We start from the raw sequence: 20,028 nt of genomic DNA on the forward strand, positions 1-20,028 counted from the left end.
TCGCGTTCTGCGTGAAGGTGCCACCATCAACTCTCCCCTCATCGTCGTCGCCCTTTAAAGCCACTCTACCCAGCCCGCCTGCTATAGGAACTCGGTGGCAACAGCATTGTCGGCGACGCATGTGGCAAACTCTCCCCCAGATGGCCAGGTTCGACCGAGGAAGCGTCCTCGGACGCTGACACCAGGCCGTGGCTGTTGGCTCCACTCCCGAACGCTGACACCAGGCCGCAGCTGCTGGCTCCACTCCCGGACGCCGACGTTGGAACACGACGGCGAACGTGGCATGGGTGGCGGTAATCGAGGCGGCGGGACGGAAAGTTGGCAGCTTGGACCAACTCCGAGGACCTCCGGCGACGCCTCTCTCACCTCCGCTTTCTCCGTCATAGTCTTCCTGAGGTGAAAAAGAAGAGCGTGGCTGAAGGGCCCAAAGAGAAAATGAGTATGGATTTGGATTTTAGTGGGTTGGGCCTAAAAGAGAAGCCCAAGTTTGTGAAGGCTTTAATTGCCTTGGGCTTGCCCATTGACACCTTTGGACTTGGGCTTGGATTGGGGCACTAGACCCAAGTTGGTGATGGATTATTGTATTAGGCTTGCCCAATGAAGACATTGGACTTGGGCTTGAGTTGGAGCCCAGGCCCAGTTTGTGTGGATGATAGGCTCCGTGCCAATCCTTCAAAAGAAAAAAATCCTAAGTTCAATTTAATACTTCAAAATCTTTGTTTAAATCATATTTTTATAAATCACATGATTATCCCTTAGTTATTATTTATTCAAAGTCCAATCTATAAATCAAAATCACATGTTTTAATTTAATTCTTCAAATGCTCTTTTAAATCTCATATTTATCAACTAGAATTATTATCTTATATTCTCCTATTTTACTTATATCAATCCTTCAAAAATCTCATGCTTTAATTTAATTCTTCAAACACTTGTTTAAATCTCATTTTCATAAAATCAAATCATCATCCCGTATTATTAGTTATTCGAATTCTAATCCATTAAGAAAATCCCATGTCATAATTTAATTCTTCAAATGCTCTTTTAAATCTCATATTTATTCAACTAGAATTATTATCTTATATTCTCCTATTTTATTTATACCGATCCTTCAAAAATCTCATGCTTTAATTTAATTCTTCAAATACTTGTTTAAATCTCATTTTCATAAATCAAATCATCATCCCGTATTATTAATTGTTCGAATTCTAAATCCATTAAGAAAATCCCATGTCCTACTTTAATTCTTTAAATGCTCGTTTAAACCTTATGTTCATCAATGAGAATTATTACCCTATTCATTCACCTATTTTATTTATACCAATCCTTCAAGAATCCCATGTTTTTAATTTAATTCTTCAAATACTTGTTTAAATCATATTTTCATAAATCGAATTATTATCCCACATTTATTTAGTTATTTAAAATCTAATCCTTCAAAAATCCCCTGTCTTAATTTAGTTTCTCAGTAATTCGTTTAAATCTTATTTCCATCAATTAGGATTATTATAACGTATTTGTCTATTTATTTAAAACCTAGTTCTTCAAAAATCTCTTGTCTTAATTCAATTTTTCAATCCTATAAATTCTACAGTTCGTCTAAATTTTATCCTCATCAATTAGAATCATTATTTTCATATCTATTCAAAATCTAATCTTCCGAAAACCCCATGCCTTAATTAAAACTTCAATCCAAAAAATTCTACTATCCATCTTTATTCACCGGAATGTTATTCTCGTTAATTAGTATTATAATCACGTACCTACCTATTTAGTCAAAGTCATATCCCTTAAAAATCCAACGCCCTAATTCAAATTCTCAATTAGAAAAATTCCACTATCCTTTTTTTTTTATTCGTTTAAACATTATTTTTGTTCATTAGTATCATTACTCCATACTTATTTACTTATTTATTTCGATCATTAAAATTCAATTCTTCAAAACCGGACCTCCAAATTTAACCTTGAGACTAAAAAATTCCACCATTCTCTTTTATTCATTCAAATATCATCTTTGTTATCATTGTTATAAATTCCACGTTTACTTATTTCTTTATTCTAAAAATTCCAATAATTAGAGTCCAATTATTCTAAGATCCGACTTTCAAACTTAATTTTCAAAATCCCACTATTCACTATTCATCCGTCCAAATATCGTTTTGATTAATTAACAACATTATTCCATATTTACCCATTTATTTCTCTTAAAAATCTCAATCATTAAGGTCTAATTCTTCAAAATTCCAATTTCTAAATTTAGCTATTTGAAACTTCAATTGTCCAATCTTCGAACTTAATTTTCAGTTTCCCATGCTCCAATTCCCGTATTTGTCCTGCTACTTATTATTATCATTAGGGAAAATTAGGTTTTGGGCTCTTGATACGGAATATTTATGGTTTTGAAAACCTAAGTGTATAAAATATGAGATGTCACTGTTAATATGTAAAATAATATACAAAACATGCACTATTTCCTGTTTATTTTTACTATTCCCAGATTGCCCCTAAATTTTTCCATCTCATCAGCAAATCCTCTCCATGTCAGCAGAACAATTTGAAACTTGAACTCGTTCTCAAAACTGAAAAGAAACCCGACCCGAGAACCAAAAGTAGTGAGTCTCTCTCACTTCTGGTCATTTTGCCCTAACCCCATCTCATGAAATTCCCAATTTCGATATTCCATTTCCAGTTTTTGGGATCCAATGAAAATCGTAAACCTAATGCTCAGTGCATCCACTCAGTTATCGTTGAAATCAATTTTGTTAGGGTGTATTCAGCGGAAGAATGCGAAGAGCATTTCGAAGAAGCTGTGCGACACCGTTTCGGAGTTGGCGTCGTCGATTTTGCTGGAGAACGGGTGGCCGAATCTGTTGTCGTTTATGTTTCAGTGCTTGACCTTCGATTCGACGAAGCTTCAGGAGGCAGTGTTCTTGATTTTTGCGCAGTTGGCGCAGTACATCGAGGAAACCCTAGTTTCTCATATCAAGCATCCACACTCGATGTTTTTGCAGAGTCTGACGTCGTCGTTGAGCTCCAATGTGAAAATCGCGGCCTTGAGCGATGCAATTAATTTCATTCAGTGTTTGTCGAGTTCGACGGACCGGGATCGGTTTCAGGACTTGTTGCCGGCGATGATGCGCACGATAACAGAGGCGTTGAATTGTGGGCAGAAGGCGACGACAAAAGAGGCGCTCAAGTTGTTGATCGAATTGGTCGGGACAGAGCCGTGGTTTCTGAGACTGCAGTTGGTGGATGTGGTGGGGTCTATGTTACAGATTGCAAAGGCTGAGACCCTGGAGGAGGGGACGCGACATTTGGCGGTGGAGTTCGTGATAGCTCTGGCAGAGGCGAGGGAGCGCGCACCTGGGATGATGAGGAAGTTGTCGTAGTTTCTAAGTAGGCTTTTTGCTATATTGATGAAGATGTTGTTGGATATTGAGGATGATCCAGGGTTGCATAGTGCGGATAGCGAGGACGAGGATGCGAATGAGAGCAGTAATTACAATGCTGGGCAGGAGTGTTTGGATAGGTTAGTTATTTCATTGGGTGGGAATATGATTGTACCTGTTGCTTCAGAGCTTTTGCCGGCATATTTGGATGTGCCGGAGTGGCAAAAACACCATGCAACTCTGATTGCTGTTGCTCAGATCGCAAAAGTCTGTTCAAAGGTATTGGAATTGTTATTTTCTTTTTAATTTTGCTTTGTTTTTTTTTATTTTTCAAAAGTACTTTGATTAAAATCTCATAGGATTTTCTTGGAGTTGTTCTTTTCTCTTAAATTGTTCTTTCTTTCTTTCTTTTTTCCAAAGTACTTATATAAAAATCTCATAGGATTTTTTTGTATTCTAACTGCTCACTTGGTGGAGTTTATCCGGAATTTAGCATAATTCTGGTAATTGAGTTTGGTTGTGAAGTATTTAACCCAATTTTCATTAAGGAAAATTATTTACTACCTTTGTTAAAAACACATACTTCCCACACTAAGGAAGGTGAATATTTAACATTTTGGAGTATGGGTTGAAAGGTGGTCAATTTGTTTTGAAATGAGAGGAAACAATAATGGGAATACATTGTTAATATGGTTTGTTAGTATAGGTTGTTAGTTTGTCTGTGTTGCTTGTTTGTTTGTATTTATTAGAAATAAATCATAATAGTCCCTACATGCTACTATAGTTATTCATTCTGACTATTTTATTTTCAGGTGATGATAAAAAATTTGGAGCAAATGGTGACAATGGTTTTGAATACATTCCCAAATCCCCATCCTCGTGTGCGATGGGCAGCTATTAATGCCATTGGGCAACTGTCCACAGACATGGGCCCAGATTTGCAAGTTCAGTACCATCAACGAGTGCTACCAGCTCTAGCTGCATCTATGGATGACTTCCAGAATCCACAGGTGTAGGTTCGTAATTTTTTATGTGTGTTTTTGTCTGTATCTTAACCAGTTATGAATGTTATCTTGCTATATTTTAACGGGCAAAAATTTTATCTTGTTCTCATGGATGCAAACTACTACGTGGTTATCTTATTTGTTTGTTTATTTGATGGCTACATTATGCCTTCTAGATGCCGAGTCACTTATATTTTTCTTTTTTTGAATTTTGTAAACATAGTTATAATTTTTATGTCTGGATCAATCTTGGTAGCTTTTTTCTCATAGGCAAAATGCTTTTCTAATTTTATTATCTGTAATGGGTGATTTTGTCGATGTAGAAGTCTGGATATTTCGGCACTTAGAACTAAAATAGGAAATGCCCCCAAGGGTAGTGAATAGGTTCTTTACAGTTTGGTTTACTGGACTGTGGTTGCTTTCCAATATTTGAATTTTTTGCCATCAGAATAAGTAGGTATTTCTGATCTGGTATGCTGGTGGTCCTTTTCAAATCTCTTTACGTATTTGTTAAATCTTGTTAACACAACATAACTTATTCATTTTACCTCCAATTCCATGAGATGAGTTGTGGCAACAACTGATTATGCTCTTTATGAGGTGAGAAACCTAAAAGGAAATGTAATTGCCATATGGATTATTTTATAAGAGAAGATCATAGTGGGAAAAAACAGCACGTGGGAATCGTGGTATGGATGTATTTGATTGTGTTGGAAAATTATGCTTTAGTTTTGAATGATAACAGGTTTGAATTTTTTTCCTGTTTAAAATTTTGGAACATGGTATGTTCAGAAATTATGGGGAAAAAGATTTTTTTTTTTTTTTTGGGTTTAAGTTTTTTTTGTCGGGGTGTTGGAAGCATTTGAAAATCAAGAGGACTGCCAAAGGCCTAATTGATTGATAGATGATATCACATTGCAAAAGGTGGAGGGTTGTATACTTGTATCATGCAAGATGTATCTATTCCTATCAAATCAATAGGAAAAGTAGGTTGTATTGCACAATATCAAATATCGTGTTATATATTATTTCATATCATGTGATATAACATGACACATTTTCACAAGATAATCCAAACTGTCCCTTTTCTTTTAGGTTTTCCCCCCTTTATATCGTAAATTTTCAAATAGTTCTCTCCAAGAAGCTTCAAATCCAATTTTATTTTGTTCCATATCTTTCTTTACATGGAAAATATTTTTTTGGACACAAGTTTGGAAGGATTTCAAGTCTTTTTGAGGTTCCCCATTAAATGTAATTTTCTTTATTTATTTGTTTTTTATGGGTCTCCTTTGGTTACCTTCCATTTCTCTTCCCTCTTGTATAAAAAATGAGTTGATAAAAGGTGCTTTTACACGCTTATAGTCTTCTTTCGATATATTGATTAGGTAATTTTTGTATGTATGTATGAAATATTTTTATGTGTGAGATAGTTGATAAAAGGTGTTGCACATTTTATACGTGAAATTTTTTTTTTCTCCTATCTAGTTTCTAAATACAGGTTGGATTGCTAAGGTCATTGAACATGTTAGAACCAATATGACTTTATGAAATAAATTACATAGAATTAGATAGGTCATTCATTAGAGAATTGGTTGCTAGAGATTTTGGTTGCAGTTGTGAATTTTTTGTTAATAGGAAAATAAAATTTTATTAGAAGGCGTCTAGCAAAAATGGAAGTACACCATGAACACAGGAATTATGAAGGGAAAGTTGTGTTTTGGGGCCCCATTTCCCAATAATATTGTTTTCAAAACACAAGTTTGCATAACCCAAGATATGTCCACTATTTCAAGAAAATTTTTCCTTTTCATGCACTCTGGTCTGAGGTGTTATTTCATACCGAAAATGCCTTCCCCTTGGGCCAGCTCAACAGACTCATATGTGAACCGGAACAAATTTCTCCCGGATTTTGCTTCTTGGGTTCCCCTTTGTGACCCTTAGAGCATCCCATTATGTGGTTCTCTTGAGTGCTCAAGAGGTCCACCAAAGGTTTTTTGGGACTGTAACTTAGGTACTACCTTAAAGGCCCTTAGGTACTACCTTAATGGCCTTTAGGTACTACCTTAAGGGACCCTAGGTACTACCTTAAGGTAAACATGAACTCAACCTCTCCCAAGCCTCAAGTCTTCCTTTGTGACCCTTAGAGCATCCCATTATATGGTTCTCTTGAGTGTTGAAGTGGTCCACCAAAGGTTTTTTGGGACTGTACCTTAGGTATTACCTTAAGGGCCCTTAGGTACTACTTTAAGGGCCCTTAGGTACTACCTTAAGGGCCTTTAGGTACTACCTTAGTGGCCTTGAGGTACTACCTTAAGGGACCCTAGGTACTACCTTAAGGTAAACTTGAACTCAACTTCTCCCAAGCCTCGGGTCTTCCTTGGTGACCCTTATAGCATCCCATTATGTGGTTCTCTTCAGTGTTGAAGTGATCCACCATTGATTTTTTTGGGACTGTACCTTAGGTACTACCTTAAGGGCTTTTAGGTACTACCTTAGTGGCCTTGAGGTACTACCTTAATGGACCCTAGGTACTACCTTAAGGTAAACTTGAACTCAACCTCTCCCAAGCCTCGGGTCTTCCTTGGTGACCCTTATAGCATCCCATTATGTGGTTCTCTTCAGTGTTGAAGTGATCCACCATTGGTTTTTTGGGACTGTACCTTAGGTACTACCTTGAGGGCCCTTAGGTACTACCTTAATGGCCCTTAGGTACTACCTTAAGGGACCTTAGGTACTACCTTAACTAAACTTGAATTCTACCTCTCCCAAGCCTCGAGCCTTCCTTTGTGACCCTTATACCATGCCATTATGTGGTTCTCTTCAGTGTTGAAGTGATCCACGATTGGTTTTTTGGGATTGTACCTTAGGTACTACCTTAAGGGCCCTTAGGTACTACCTTAAGGGACCTTAGGTACTACCTTAACTAAACTTGAATTCTATCTCTCCCAAGCCTTGAGCCTTCCTTTGTGGCCCTTATACCATGCCATTATGTGCTTCTCTTGTGTGCTAAAGTTGTCCACCCTTTGTTTTTTGGGACTGTACCTTAGGTACTATGTTAAGAGCCTTTAGGTACTACCTTAATGGCCCTTAGGTACTACCTTAAGGGACCCTAGGTACTACCTTAGTTAAGGATTCCCCCATCCTGTGATACTGCAGAAAGACCTTTGAGGGCTTTAATATTTGATAGGTATCTGACTCACACATCATGGTTGAACTTCTCAACATTCATGAACTCAAGTTCAATTATGCTCTAATGGTCTGTCACTTGTCCTGTATAATGCATGGTCTCTCTTCTCTTATTATTGAATGAAAGTTTAGATCACATTCAATACTAGTATTCTTACATAATGAATAAACAAATGCATATCATACATGCCAGTTAATTATGTTATAATCTTAGTGATTTTATTGAACATGCAAGCTAATGAGTTTGCTGGCTTACATGACAAATTTTTTTATAGATACACATTTTCCAAATAGAAATTGACTACCATATACTTCTTATGGTGATACAAAAGGTTGTGTAAAGGTTGAACTTGGAAAAAGGAAGCTGTGTAACCTTGGCAATTCAGAATCCATTTCTAAAAGTCATGCCTTGTACATTGCATTTCTGAAATGTCTTCATATTTGAATTGGCTGAAACATATCAATGAAGTGGAACCTTGAATGATGCACAAATTGATTTTTACCTTTTTTGATAGGCGTAAGTCCGAAAGTAAACATAAGCATGAATGTGGCTGCTAAGAAAATAAATGAACATTTGAAAGACTGAAAGGAGAAGAGGCTTTTTTTCTTGCCTTTTTTATTTGTGTTGGGGGGTGGGGTTTGGTTTTTTTGGATTGAGATATGCGTAAAAAGAGGGATGCTGGTGCAAAATGTTGCGTGCCCAACTCTTGTGAATTTATTGTGGAATTAAATGCTGCTGTTGTCTAAATAACAGCTGATGTAAAAGTTTCAGAAAACATTTATAAAATTATATTTTCACAACATAAATAATAAACTTTCATATTTTGGCCCAAAAATATAGGGCTTTTTAATGTTGAAAACAAATTGTCCTATTCCATGCATTCTTCTTTTGTTTTCTCTTTGCTATTTTAATTTCAGCATATAACATATTAGCCTTTGCATTATTTGGGTGTGTATAAATATCATTTCTTCAAACCTTTTCAGTTACTATGATCCATATAGAGTGATCGTATATTTTCGAGTCATTGATGGGACTATAAAGAAAGGTGATAGGATTTATTTTATGGCTAGCAAGAAGGTAAAGTATTTCTTTCAAGTATTATTTGTTTTTTGTCTTTCTTTCTGAACTCAATTAAATTACATTGGCAGGCATTATTTTCTCATTGTAGATATTTGCACATGGTTCTATACACCACGTTCCATTTTCCATCAATGTAGTGTTATTCAAATAATTAACTTTGAAGAATTGTTGTGCATATTAAAGTTTTCTTTAGTGGTCTTTATGATCACTGTTTTGGTTTGAAAGATTCTAAATATTCATGACATCCTTTATGCTAATTTCTTAACTGCTTAATCTTTGATTGCAGGATTATTTTGCTGATGAAATTGGAGTTTTATCTCCCAATCAGTTCCAAGTTGATGAATTATATGCTGGTGAGGTACAATAATACATCTCAAACATTTGGTTCTTTATATGATTTCTTGGTTTCTGCCTTTTTTGCTTCTTGATTGAGGTTTCTCTTATGTTTAGTTTTTGATGTGAAAAGTTGGTATGCATTTTCTAAGCGTACCATTTTCTGACTTAAAATAGTAAATGTATATAGGAAATTGAGAAATGGTTCATGTAGAATGATGGCACTTTCCATTTGCAAGGCTCATTCAAAGCAAAGTTCATACAATAAATATACTTTAGGTAAAAGAGCAGACTAGGTTTAATGTGGGCTTACCCTTACTAGATCCATTTGTACATCTGAATGAATCATCTGGTTTGCATCAGACCTAGCTCATCTATAGATCATTAAATGTATGCTCGATTTGATAAGCCAAATGAGGGATGATCCTGAAATCGAGGTAAAAGGGATATAGAGTGAAGCTGAGAGAGTAGTACATCCTGAAATGGAAGCAGGATGCATGGCTGGGAGTGACCAAAAGATTGGCTGGTAATTGGATCACTGCCTGAATATTGATTTTACCTTATGAGGAAGAATGTATCCACAATTAGAATCATCATTTGTTAATTTTATGAATTTGTATTAGATATTTGTTGTTATTGTTGCTGTTACTGTTATCAACCAGGTGCAGAATGTATGTGTCCATCATATTTGTTGTTTTACTTATGGTTTGTCTTATTATAGGAAAACTTGATGCTGAAGGAACAAGTGGAAGCTCTGCTTCAGGAGAACATAATTCTCTAGCGGGCTGTGTCTATTCAGCATGAGCGTCAGAAAGAGAGTGAAGAGAGGAACCAGGAATTACAGCACCTGAAGCAGGTGGTCACCCAGTACCAGGAGTAGTTGAGAACGCTAGAGGTAAAGCTCATAAACCTGAAATCTTCTGAACTACATGTTAGTTAATTTTAGATGGGAAAAGTTTCAATCCATTTCACAGATTGCATGGTTTTTCTTAAATTTGCTTTTCAGTAGTTCCCCAATCTTTTATTCAAAACATGATTTCTTGGTAGCCAGATCATCATTACAAAAATTGTTTTCCTGGTGTTTTTGTAAATTTTCTGTAGTGCAATGACACTATTATTTGATCTTGTGATGGTGTAACACGTGAATAACTATGCACTCTCAATGCACCTGAGGCAGGCTCAGCAAAGTAGCTCCATCCCTGGCCATTTCCATCCAGATGTCTTCTAAAGAACATGCTATTGTGCTTTTCAGGAGACAACTGTTGGGAAGCACTAAGAATATATAGACTGGCTTTTAACTTTGTAAGGTGTTGTCTCATACACAGATTATGCCTACGATTCGAAGACACTAAAATTAGTCTAAACTTACATTGTGAAGGGGTGCTTTTTGCCATCGTTCTCCTTGATTTGAAAATGGGTGTGATGCCCATAAATGTTTGAAACTAGATGTTCGATGGTAAACTTCGTTTTTTTTTTTGGATAAAGACACAATTACCATATTTGTTTCTTCAACTACTTTTGTTTTGCCCCTTGATAGCCGTCTTTCTCATTGAGAGTTCGCCAGAGCCCATATTTATTCTCATGAGTAAGATTTTGCCTTCTTTTTTTCCTGGTGGGATCCACACTTGTTCATGCCTGGAATGAATATACCCTGAATGTGGGGTTAGGATATCTCTTCTTACACAAGCAGAGCTTTGATTGCTCACATCACGAGCTATACCCTTGTTGCGCATTACGCGTGAGGTGATTCTTGAGATGGGATGATCTCATTTTACTGTGTGTTGCCACAGGCATGCCATTGTTCTGTTTGGGTGCGAGTGAATTCGGTTTTGAATACTTTGCCCTTGATGCCTTTGCCTGAAGTGGTAATGAAGAGGACTGGGTGGGGTTGTGGGAGGCTTAAGGTTCCGAGTCCACCAGGAAAAAAATGTTACTAAAACGATCGTATTGAATTAGCTCATAATTAACTTACCATGTCACAATTCTGTAACTATACATCTGGATGGTTCTTGGGGTTCATTATCATACAAATTCAATCAATACCTAGGTAAAAAATAGTACCATTTTGTATAAGAGGCTTCAAATATTAATGGTTCCATTTGTGAGACCTGAGTTCATCCAAACAGATCATCTCATCATAAGCATCTGTAATCAGTACTTATAGGTCCATCGTTTTCACAGGATACTTGAATGCTCATTCTGGTGTTTGATTTAATGCAAGTTCAACATCAATTTTTTTTTTAATGCACTAAGGGTGGCCCTTTTGCTTATGTATACAATGGAGAAGCCAACAGAAATAGGAGACAAGATTAATATATATATATATATATATATATATAAAAGTTTTACACCACAATGTACGGTATCACCCAACCTTAAAAAGATGGAAAACTTTCCATGCCAAGCTGGTTGATTTGTCAACATTTTGGGCAGTACCAGGCTGTCCATCACTCCAAATTTTCAAACCATATTGTATTGCCCTGCATATCTTATCCCTAGCTTCAGCTTTGTTCAAATACAAAATTACAAGAGCAGGTTCTGCTCGAGTTGCATCCGGAGCACTCATCTTTTAACCTAAATTCACCTGCTAAGTCAAAACATCAGCGTTCATTTCAAGAGAAAAGCAAAAAAAAAAAAACATAATGAGGTTATAATGTAACATTAAATAAACATAATATACATGTAGAGAAAATTACATTGACCAAAGCAACAACAGTAAAAAAATTAAATAAGAACCAAATGAAAAATCATGCTTTCTTGCCATTAAATAAAATGATATTTATTGTCCAAATCAAATGAAGCTAGCACGAAGTCAACTTGTTCCCAGAATCAGATATACAATCAAAGCTATTCTTAATAACAGTAAGCAATAGTTCCATGCTATTCAAAGTGAAGTATTAGACACTGCAGGGTACAGAAAAATGCTAATAGCCTAGTTATTTATGGTCCAAATAACATATTCCAAATCATGGTTTACTCTCATTCCCACAACATAACTAACAATCAAAAGAATCACTCACCTTCAGAATCATTTTGAGGATTAAAATATATTAAAAGTAACAAATCGAAATATAATAGAACAGAGAGTTTCATTTTAAATAAAATGTTTTATTAATCCACTTTTTACTAATGGAAAAAGCAAATTGATATTTTATTTGAGATTGTTTATTGTTTTCTAAATAAATACTCTAAATGAACCTACACCATCATGCCACATTTCAATGTACTGGTGCAACACACACCACATTGATCCATTTTCTAGATCAAACTTAGCTACTCAGGAAAACTTGAAGTAAATAGAAGTTTGCCAAAGTACAAATATACCATCATACATAAGCACGATGTTCAAACTATCTGTAATTTTACTCTCTCCAACAGTGCCCCCAAAGATTGACAACAAATCAACAAAATTGACTATTACCCAACTCATAAAATCCTTAAATCCCAACTATTTCAGCTTTGATACAGAAATCCCCCATTGCCATTTGGCTCTGCTAAAGGCATACTCTGTTAAATCAAATGAAATCATGTGTTTTCTCCCCATTAATAAGAAGCCAACCAGTCAATGCAATCTAACATAGACACAGATCAAGCATCAAGACACTCTCTTCAGCAAAGGAGAAGGGCACATATGAAACAGGTTTTAAGCATTTGGGCTATTCCACATCTATGATTTTTATCCACCCAAATAATAAAAAACAAACATACTGATCAAAGTCTCAAACAATGAAAAATCACAAAGAACCATTTGCAGCAGATAAATGGGAAAATATTATACAGATGCTCCTACATGAACCCAAGTTGCACGTTTTGATATAGGAAGCTTGCTTACCCAATGTAGGCTCCTTTTTCTAGGGTGCTAGAATGGGCTGCCTAGTAGCAGACCTAAGCCTCTGCATTTTGCAGGAAATGGCTGCATGTAAGCACGGTTCCACATTTCATTATAAACAGCACAAATCAGCAACACTCTAAGAACTGGCTTCGGCGACTAGCTTTTAAAGTAGTTGAAAATTTTCCATTAAAATGCATGCATCAAATGGGATGTTGCAATATAGTTATCAAACTATGATCACACCAAGTCTGATGTGGTTGGGTTTGAGTTCAGCTTTCTAAAAGTACCATCATACAATAACATTCATAAAAATTAGGTTCAGGTTATGTCACTCTTACACTATTTTGTGATTCAAGGTGAGCATATGTTTTCCAGAACCTAGTCTCAAGCCAGCCCATGTATGGATAAACCAAATCAATTGTCAGCATCAGCATACCAGCAGATCTGATTCCTAAGAGTTCAGAAGGCCCTCAAATTCCAAATCCAAGACTCACCCAGTGAGATCATCTTAACTCTCCTATCCCTTTTTGAGCCAGTCTCCAAATACATTATCTATGTTCATCGAAATGGGTCAAATATTGGTCAGTTATCATAGTTGCCATGCATTTTAGAGCCCATGTCCCCGAGATATACACTTTATCTTACATTGAGAACAAGGACATTCATGCCATCCTTGCTGCTGACATGTACAATTACAGATAATGTTTTTTTACTACCTTGTGTTTGGGTGAAATTGGATAGGGTACAAACTTCTCAACCAAATAAAGTTGGTTTGAGTGAAAGTATTTTAAATTTCTTTCTTTCAAGTTTAACCATAGTTAAAAACAAATGACACATTGGATTATGAATCAAATCTGGGATCTAACATTAGACCTTTTCCACATGTCCTGTTTGCAATTTTTCATTTTATATGCTAGTATAACTTGCATGCACACTGAACAGATGAACTTTTGAGCAACTTATGCAGGTAATGTATTTCTCGTTAAGCATACTCCTAATATTAGAAGCAGATTGGGGATGAGCATGCATTTCAGTAACATGACAAATGCTAAGCATACTCAAATGTGACTCCACCCCCCAAACACATACATATCCTTTAAATGGGAGTATTGCTTACCTTGCTAGTACCATTGATTGAGTTCATCCCCATATTGACTCCATGTCATCATTACTGTCAAATTTTCTCCAAGTTGGTTCATCAAAGCTCTTATCTCCTTAAAGGAAAGAGTCTGTTTACCTTAAGGTAGTACCTAGGGTCCCTTAAGGTAGTACCTGAAGGCCACTAAGGTAGTACCTAAGGGCCCTTAAGGTAGTACCTAAGCTACAGTCCCAAAAAACCAATGATGGACCACTTCAACACTGAAGACAACCACATAATGGGATGCTATAAGGGTCACCAAGGAAGACCCGAGGCTTGGGAGAGGTTGAGTTCAAGTTTACCTTAAGGTAGTACCTAAGGTCTCTTAAGGTAGTACCTCAAGCCACTAAGGTAGTACCTAAGGGCCCTTAAGGTAGTACCTAAGGTATAGTCCTAAAAAACCTTTGGTGGACCACTTCAACACTCAAGATAACCACATAATGGGATGCTCTAAGGGTCACCAAGGAAGACCCGAGGCTTGGGAGAGGTTAAGTTCAAGTTTACCTTAAGGTAGTACCTAAGGTCCCTTAAGGTAGTACCTAAAGGTCATTAAGGTAGTACCTAAGGGCCCTTAAGGTAGTACCTAAGGTACAGTCCCAAAAAACCTTTGGTGGACCACTTCAACACTCAAGAGAACCACATAATGGGATGCTCTAAGGGTCATCAAGGAAGACCCGAGGCTTGGGAGAGGTTGAGTTCAAGTTTAGCTAAGGTAGTACCTAGGGTTCCTTAAGGTAGTATCTAAAGGCCATTAAGGTAGTACCTAAGGGCTCTTAAGGTAGTACTTAAGGTACAGTGCAAAATAACTTTGGTGGACCACTTGAGCACTAAAGAGAACCACATAATGGGATGCTCTAAGGGTCACAAAGGAAGACCCGAGGCTTGGGAGAGGTTGAGTTCAAGTTTAGTTAAGGTAGTACCTAGGGTCCCTTAAGGTAGTACCTAAAGGCCATTAAGGTAGTACCTAAGGGCCTTTAAGGTAGTACCTAAGGTACAGTGCAAAATAACTTTGGTGGACCACTTGAGCACTGAAGAGAACCACATAATGGGATACTCTAAGGGTCACAAAGAAAGACCCGAGGCTTGGGAGAGGTTGAGTTCATGTTTAGCTAAGGTAATAACTAGGGTCCCTTAAGGTAGTACCTAAGGGCCATTAAGGTAGTACCTAAGGGCCCTTAAGGTAGTACCTAAGGTACAGTCCCAAAAAACCATTGGTAGACCACTTGAGCACTCAAGAGAACCACATAATGGGATGCTTTAAGGGTCACAAAAGAAGGCCCGAGGCTTGGGAGAGGTTGAGTTCATGTTTACCTTAAGGTAGTACCTAGGGTCCCTTAAGCTAGTACCTAAAGGTCATTAAGGTAGTACCTAAGGGCCCTTAAGGTAGTACTTAAGGTACAGTCCCAAAAAACCTTTGATGAACCTCTTGAGCACTCAAGAGAACCGCATAATGGGATGCTCTAAGGGTCACAAAGGAAGACCCGAGGCTTGGGAGAGGTTGAGTTCATGTTTAGCTAAGGTAGTACCTAGGGTCCCTTAAGGTAGTACCTAAAGGCCATTAAGGTAGTACCTAAGGGCTCTTAAGGTAGTACCTAAGGTACAATTGCAAAAAACCTTTGGTGGACCACTTGAGCACTCAAGAGAACCACATAATGAGATGCTCTAAGGCTCACAAAGGAAAGCCCGAGGCTTGGGAGAGGTTGAGTTCAAGTTTAGTTAAGGTAGTACCTAGGGTCTCTTAAGGTAATACTTAAAGGTCATTAAGGTGTACCTAAGGTACAGTCCCAAAAAACCATTGGTGGACCACCTGAGCACTCAAGAGAACCACATAATGGGATGCTCTAAGGGTCACAAAGGAAGACCCAAGGCTTGGGAGAGGTTGAGTTCATGTTTAGCTAAGGTAGTACCTAGGGTACCTTAAGGTGGGAGCTTTTAAATAGGATATTTTCATTGTCAATTTATTTTCATTGTCAATTTATTTTCATGTCAATTTATTTTAATTGATTTTTTTTTAGAGGGAAAAGGTGTCCATGCCCCTTTTTAGGATCATTTTTAGCCAAGTCTTCACAACCTAAAATTTGAGTTATGAAGGATTGAACAATTAGACAAACACCTGCACTTGACACTCATACCCCAACCCATGCAACATAGTCCACAATCCTTTAGAAGCACATTAATCAAATTCTCTCCTAAGCACAACAAAAGTCTTAAGAAAACTAATCAAAGTAAATTCAAAAATATACATCAAACTTCCACCAAACAATATGAATGTATTTCAGAAGATGATAGACATACAAATATGAATTCTAGCTTTTACGAATAAAGGATAATACCAACAAGAATAATTAAAACATAAGTCTCTACTTACCTAATTAAAACATAAGTCTCTACTTACCTAATAAAACCTAAGACGTAATAAATATGAACCTGATCATTGATTTAAATAAGCTACCTTGATATGTATCATTGATTTTCACACATTTTAACCAAGCTTGCAAGCGTACATGTTTTCTTACAACACAAAACTAACACGAACTAGGAAACATTTTGATAATTTCATCATTTCTTTTTTTTTTTCTCTCTCTTTGATTGGGTTGATGATTTCATTTCTTTTCTTAAAAACTCTTTCTAGTGCATTCATGGAGAAAAAGCCAAGAAAACTGTTTTTCACATTTAAGTTCTCAAAAAAAAAAAAATTATTCTTGAAAACAATTTAAAATTTTATTTAAGAAATTTTTTAAAACATTCCTTAACACCTAAGCAACCATTTATTGTTGCAAAACATCTCATTGGGAAAATACAAAAAAAAAACATAAGATCACTAGTAAACAACCATTTAGGGTGTTGTATTGAATTTCAAATCCAATTAAGAGATAAAAAAATGTGCCATAAACCTTAAAAGCAGCTCAAAATATTATATACAAGCCTAGTCCCTTCTTGTATCTCAAAAGCCCGTGAAACCAGAGGCAAAATCCTAGTGTTTGGGGCTATCACTGGTCTAGTATCTAGCCATACTTCAAAAAAGCCTGTGAAACCAGAGGCAAAATCCAAGTGTTTGGGGGAAACCCATGTCGAGTCTGCTTTCATAGTCATGTTTTGCCTAGAGCAACATTATCAACATTGTCACAACCCCAATATTTTGGAGCTACCTTGTCTTACTTCTGCTCTTTATCTCCTTATTCTCCCTATCCTTATTGTTTACCATTAATTCTCTGAGAGCCTCGAGAATCCTTTTAGCAAAGGTGGATAGGCAGATTCTATTTGATCAAATTCCTAAGAAATTATACTAACTTACCATTGCTTCATTCATAAATTCGTATAAGCGAGTAAAAAAGAGATATTTGATTCCTGTATAAGTAAGGAGACTTTTGAGGAACATTGGACACGTATCTAAGAAGTTTATAGTCTGAAAATGTTAGACCTAAACACGACGTGTAAGAATCAGAATAGTTCCCAATTCAAAAAATGTCTAACATCAATGATGGATCCCCAAAATTACTCTATCAACCAATTAATAAGGATTTTCCAAACCACAAAAATGTAATAAATCTCGATTCAATCTTCGAAAGAAAAACTAGTTCAGCCCTATCGAGAATATTCTCCACAAACTAAGGACCATTCGGATGAAAGAAAAATAAAATGCTTCAGAATGGTCCATTTTCTTAAGCATTTTCTTCTCTTTTACTTCAAAAAATCCCCAGGTGTCATGTAATCACAGATTCAATAACCAGAACACACCAATTTCATAGCACCGACTGAGGAAAAAGAATACCTTCTGGACGAGTTTCTTCATATTCTCGGAATTGTTTGCCAAAGTATACATCAGATCAATCGGGATTGAGACATAGAAAGCGAACTTTCCGATTTCCAGGATTCCCTTTGAAGTTTCGATGGAAGACATTTTCGTGAGGAAATTACGCAAGTGAAAATTTTTTTGGGCACTTTAAAATTGGAGCAAGTGAAGCAGGCGTATTAAAAAGGGAAAGTTGTGATTGCAGGCTGCTATGGAAGATATATGGCTTTGAAAACCCACATATCTGAAATATGAGAAAGATTTGATTGAAGGGTTGTCGAACGAAATGCCGCGACATGAAGAGGTAGCTAGCAAATTCAACGAGGGGCTTGTGGGAAGAAGATGAGAAATTTAGAAATTGGGAATTTCCTGAGATGGGGTTAGGGCAAAATGACGGGAAGAGAGAGAGATTCCTGGTTCTCGGGTCGGGTTTCTTTGTGCTCTGCTGACATGGGATAATTTGCTGATGACATGGAGAAATTTAGGGGCAATCTGGGAAGAAGAAAAGTAAACAGGACATAATGCATGTTTTGGATATTATTTTACCAATTAACAGTGACATCTCATATTTTATACACTTAGGTTTCCAAAACCATTAATATCCCTGTGGACCCCGCATTTCGGCTCAATGCGTTTCCCACTCGATGGCGAGCTCGATTTTGATTTGAAAGATGATTTTTATTGGTTAAAAGAATGACTTGGAGTCGCCACTTATTTTTGTTTTATTTTTAAAGGGTAAACAAAATAAGAAAGAAAAACCCTAAGTGTGACTCCTTGTTTTGGAAAAGGTGGTCTGTGAAAAACCGGATCGGGTCCGGGGGTCAGGTTACTTATCAGGAAGGTACGGTATGAACCGTAGCACCCCTCTAAGTCCCTAAATGGGTCTCTACTAATAAAATGAAGCAATCATGGCAATTAATTAAGAGATCAATGAATACCCAGAACTATCATGCACATATGAGAGTCAGTAAGATGCATATAGACTAACCAGATTGGGAATGAGTGCGTACCTGGGCAACGAACCATCATGCGCTATCAAGAGAGGAGGGTTAATACACAATTAAAGGACGATCTCATGCATGGCAATTAAATCAATCAATCAGTCAATTAGAATTCACATATGTAGGGCCCCCACCAAAGCCCCTTTCGTCTTGCTTGTATCAATTCCGATAACTCCATTATTCGGAATTACAAAATTTGATTCTTTGCTTATTTCAAAACATTTTTAAAACATAGGAGCAGAAGATTGTTTTGAAGACCAGAATGGAATTAAGCTATTTGAGAGAAAATCGGATTTTTTGGAATTTAATTGAAAAACTGGAATCTCGAAGATCGCTAGAAAATTGGAGTTGTAAAGTTTATTTGAAGATCGGATTCGTAGGAATTAGATGTAAGAATGAGAATTTTGGAAATTAAATTTGAAAGAAATTGGGATTTTGAGGGATTATTTGAAAGTTCGGGATTTTTTGAGGAAAACTAAGTTACGAAAATTAGGGCTTTGGGAATTAAATTTTGAAAGAAAACAGAATTGTGAGGTATTTGAGAAGTAGAGATTATGAGAGTCGATTTATAAAAAGTTGGCAATCTTGAAAATCATTTGAAGGCAAAATTTATAGAAATAATGAATAAACCAATAGTGACAATGATAATGATAAGCAACGGGATAAATACGGGAATTGGAGCACGAGAAACTGAAAATGAAGTTCGGAGATAGGACAATCAGAATTTCGAATAGCTAAACTTAGGAATCGGAATTTTGAAGAATTAGACTTTACTGATTGAAATTTTTAAGAGAAATAAACAGGTAAGTATGGAATAATGTTACTAATTAATCAAAACGATACTTGGACGGATGAATAGTGAATAGTGGGATTTTGAAAATTAAGTTTGAAAGTCGGATCTTTGAATAATTGGACTCTAATTATTGGAATTTTTAGAAAAAAGAAATAAGTAAACATGGAATTTATAACAATGATAACAAAGATGATATGTGAATGAATAAAAGAGAATGGTGGAATTTTTTTAGTCTCAAGGTCAAATTTGGAAGTCCGGTTTTGAAGAATTGAATTTTAATGATCGAAGTAAATAAGTAAATAAGTATGAAGTAATGATACTAACGAACAAAAATAATGTTTAAACGAATAAAAAGGAGGATAGTGGAATTTTTCTAATTGAGAATTGGAATTAGGGCGTTGGATTTTTAAGGGATATGACTTTGACTAAATAGTTAGGTATGTGATTATAATACTAATTAACGAAAATAACATTTCGG

General features: G+C 36.4%; 1 long non-coding RNA gene and 1 pseudogene across 2 annotated transcripts; one reads left to right on the top strand and one right to left on the bottom strand.

Moving 5' to 3' along the window:
• Positions 1-2,547: 2,547 nt before the first annotated feature.
• On the top strand, positions 2,548-10,505 carry LOC132252799 (uncharacterized; annotated as a pseudogene).
• A 785-nt stretch (positions 10,506-11,290) lies between these two features.
• On the bottom strand, positions 11,291-18,351 carry LOC132252800 (uncharacterized). Of its 2 annotated transcripts, none has more exons than XR_009464569.1 (2): positions 17,736-18,351; positions 11,291-11,577 (listed from the first exon to the last, which is right to left on the bottom strand). It is a non-coding gene; the product is annotated as an uncharacterized LOC132252800 (long non-coding RNA). The 2 variants fall into 2 exon arrangements; XR_009464570.1 differs by lacking the exon at positions 17,736-18,351 and adding an exon at positions 12,826-17,729.
• Between the last annotated feature and the right edge of the window lie 1,677 nt (positions 18,352-20,028).

Source organism: Vitis vinifera, chromosome 2 (genome assembly GCF_030704535.1).
Source record: "Vitis vinifera cultivar Pinot Noir 40024 chromosome 2, ASM3070453v1".
Taxonomy (NCBI): Eukaryota; Viridiplantae; Streptophyta; class Magnoliopsida; order Vitales; family Vitaceae; genus Vitis; species Vitis vinifera.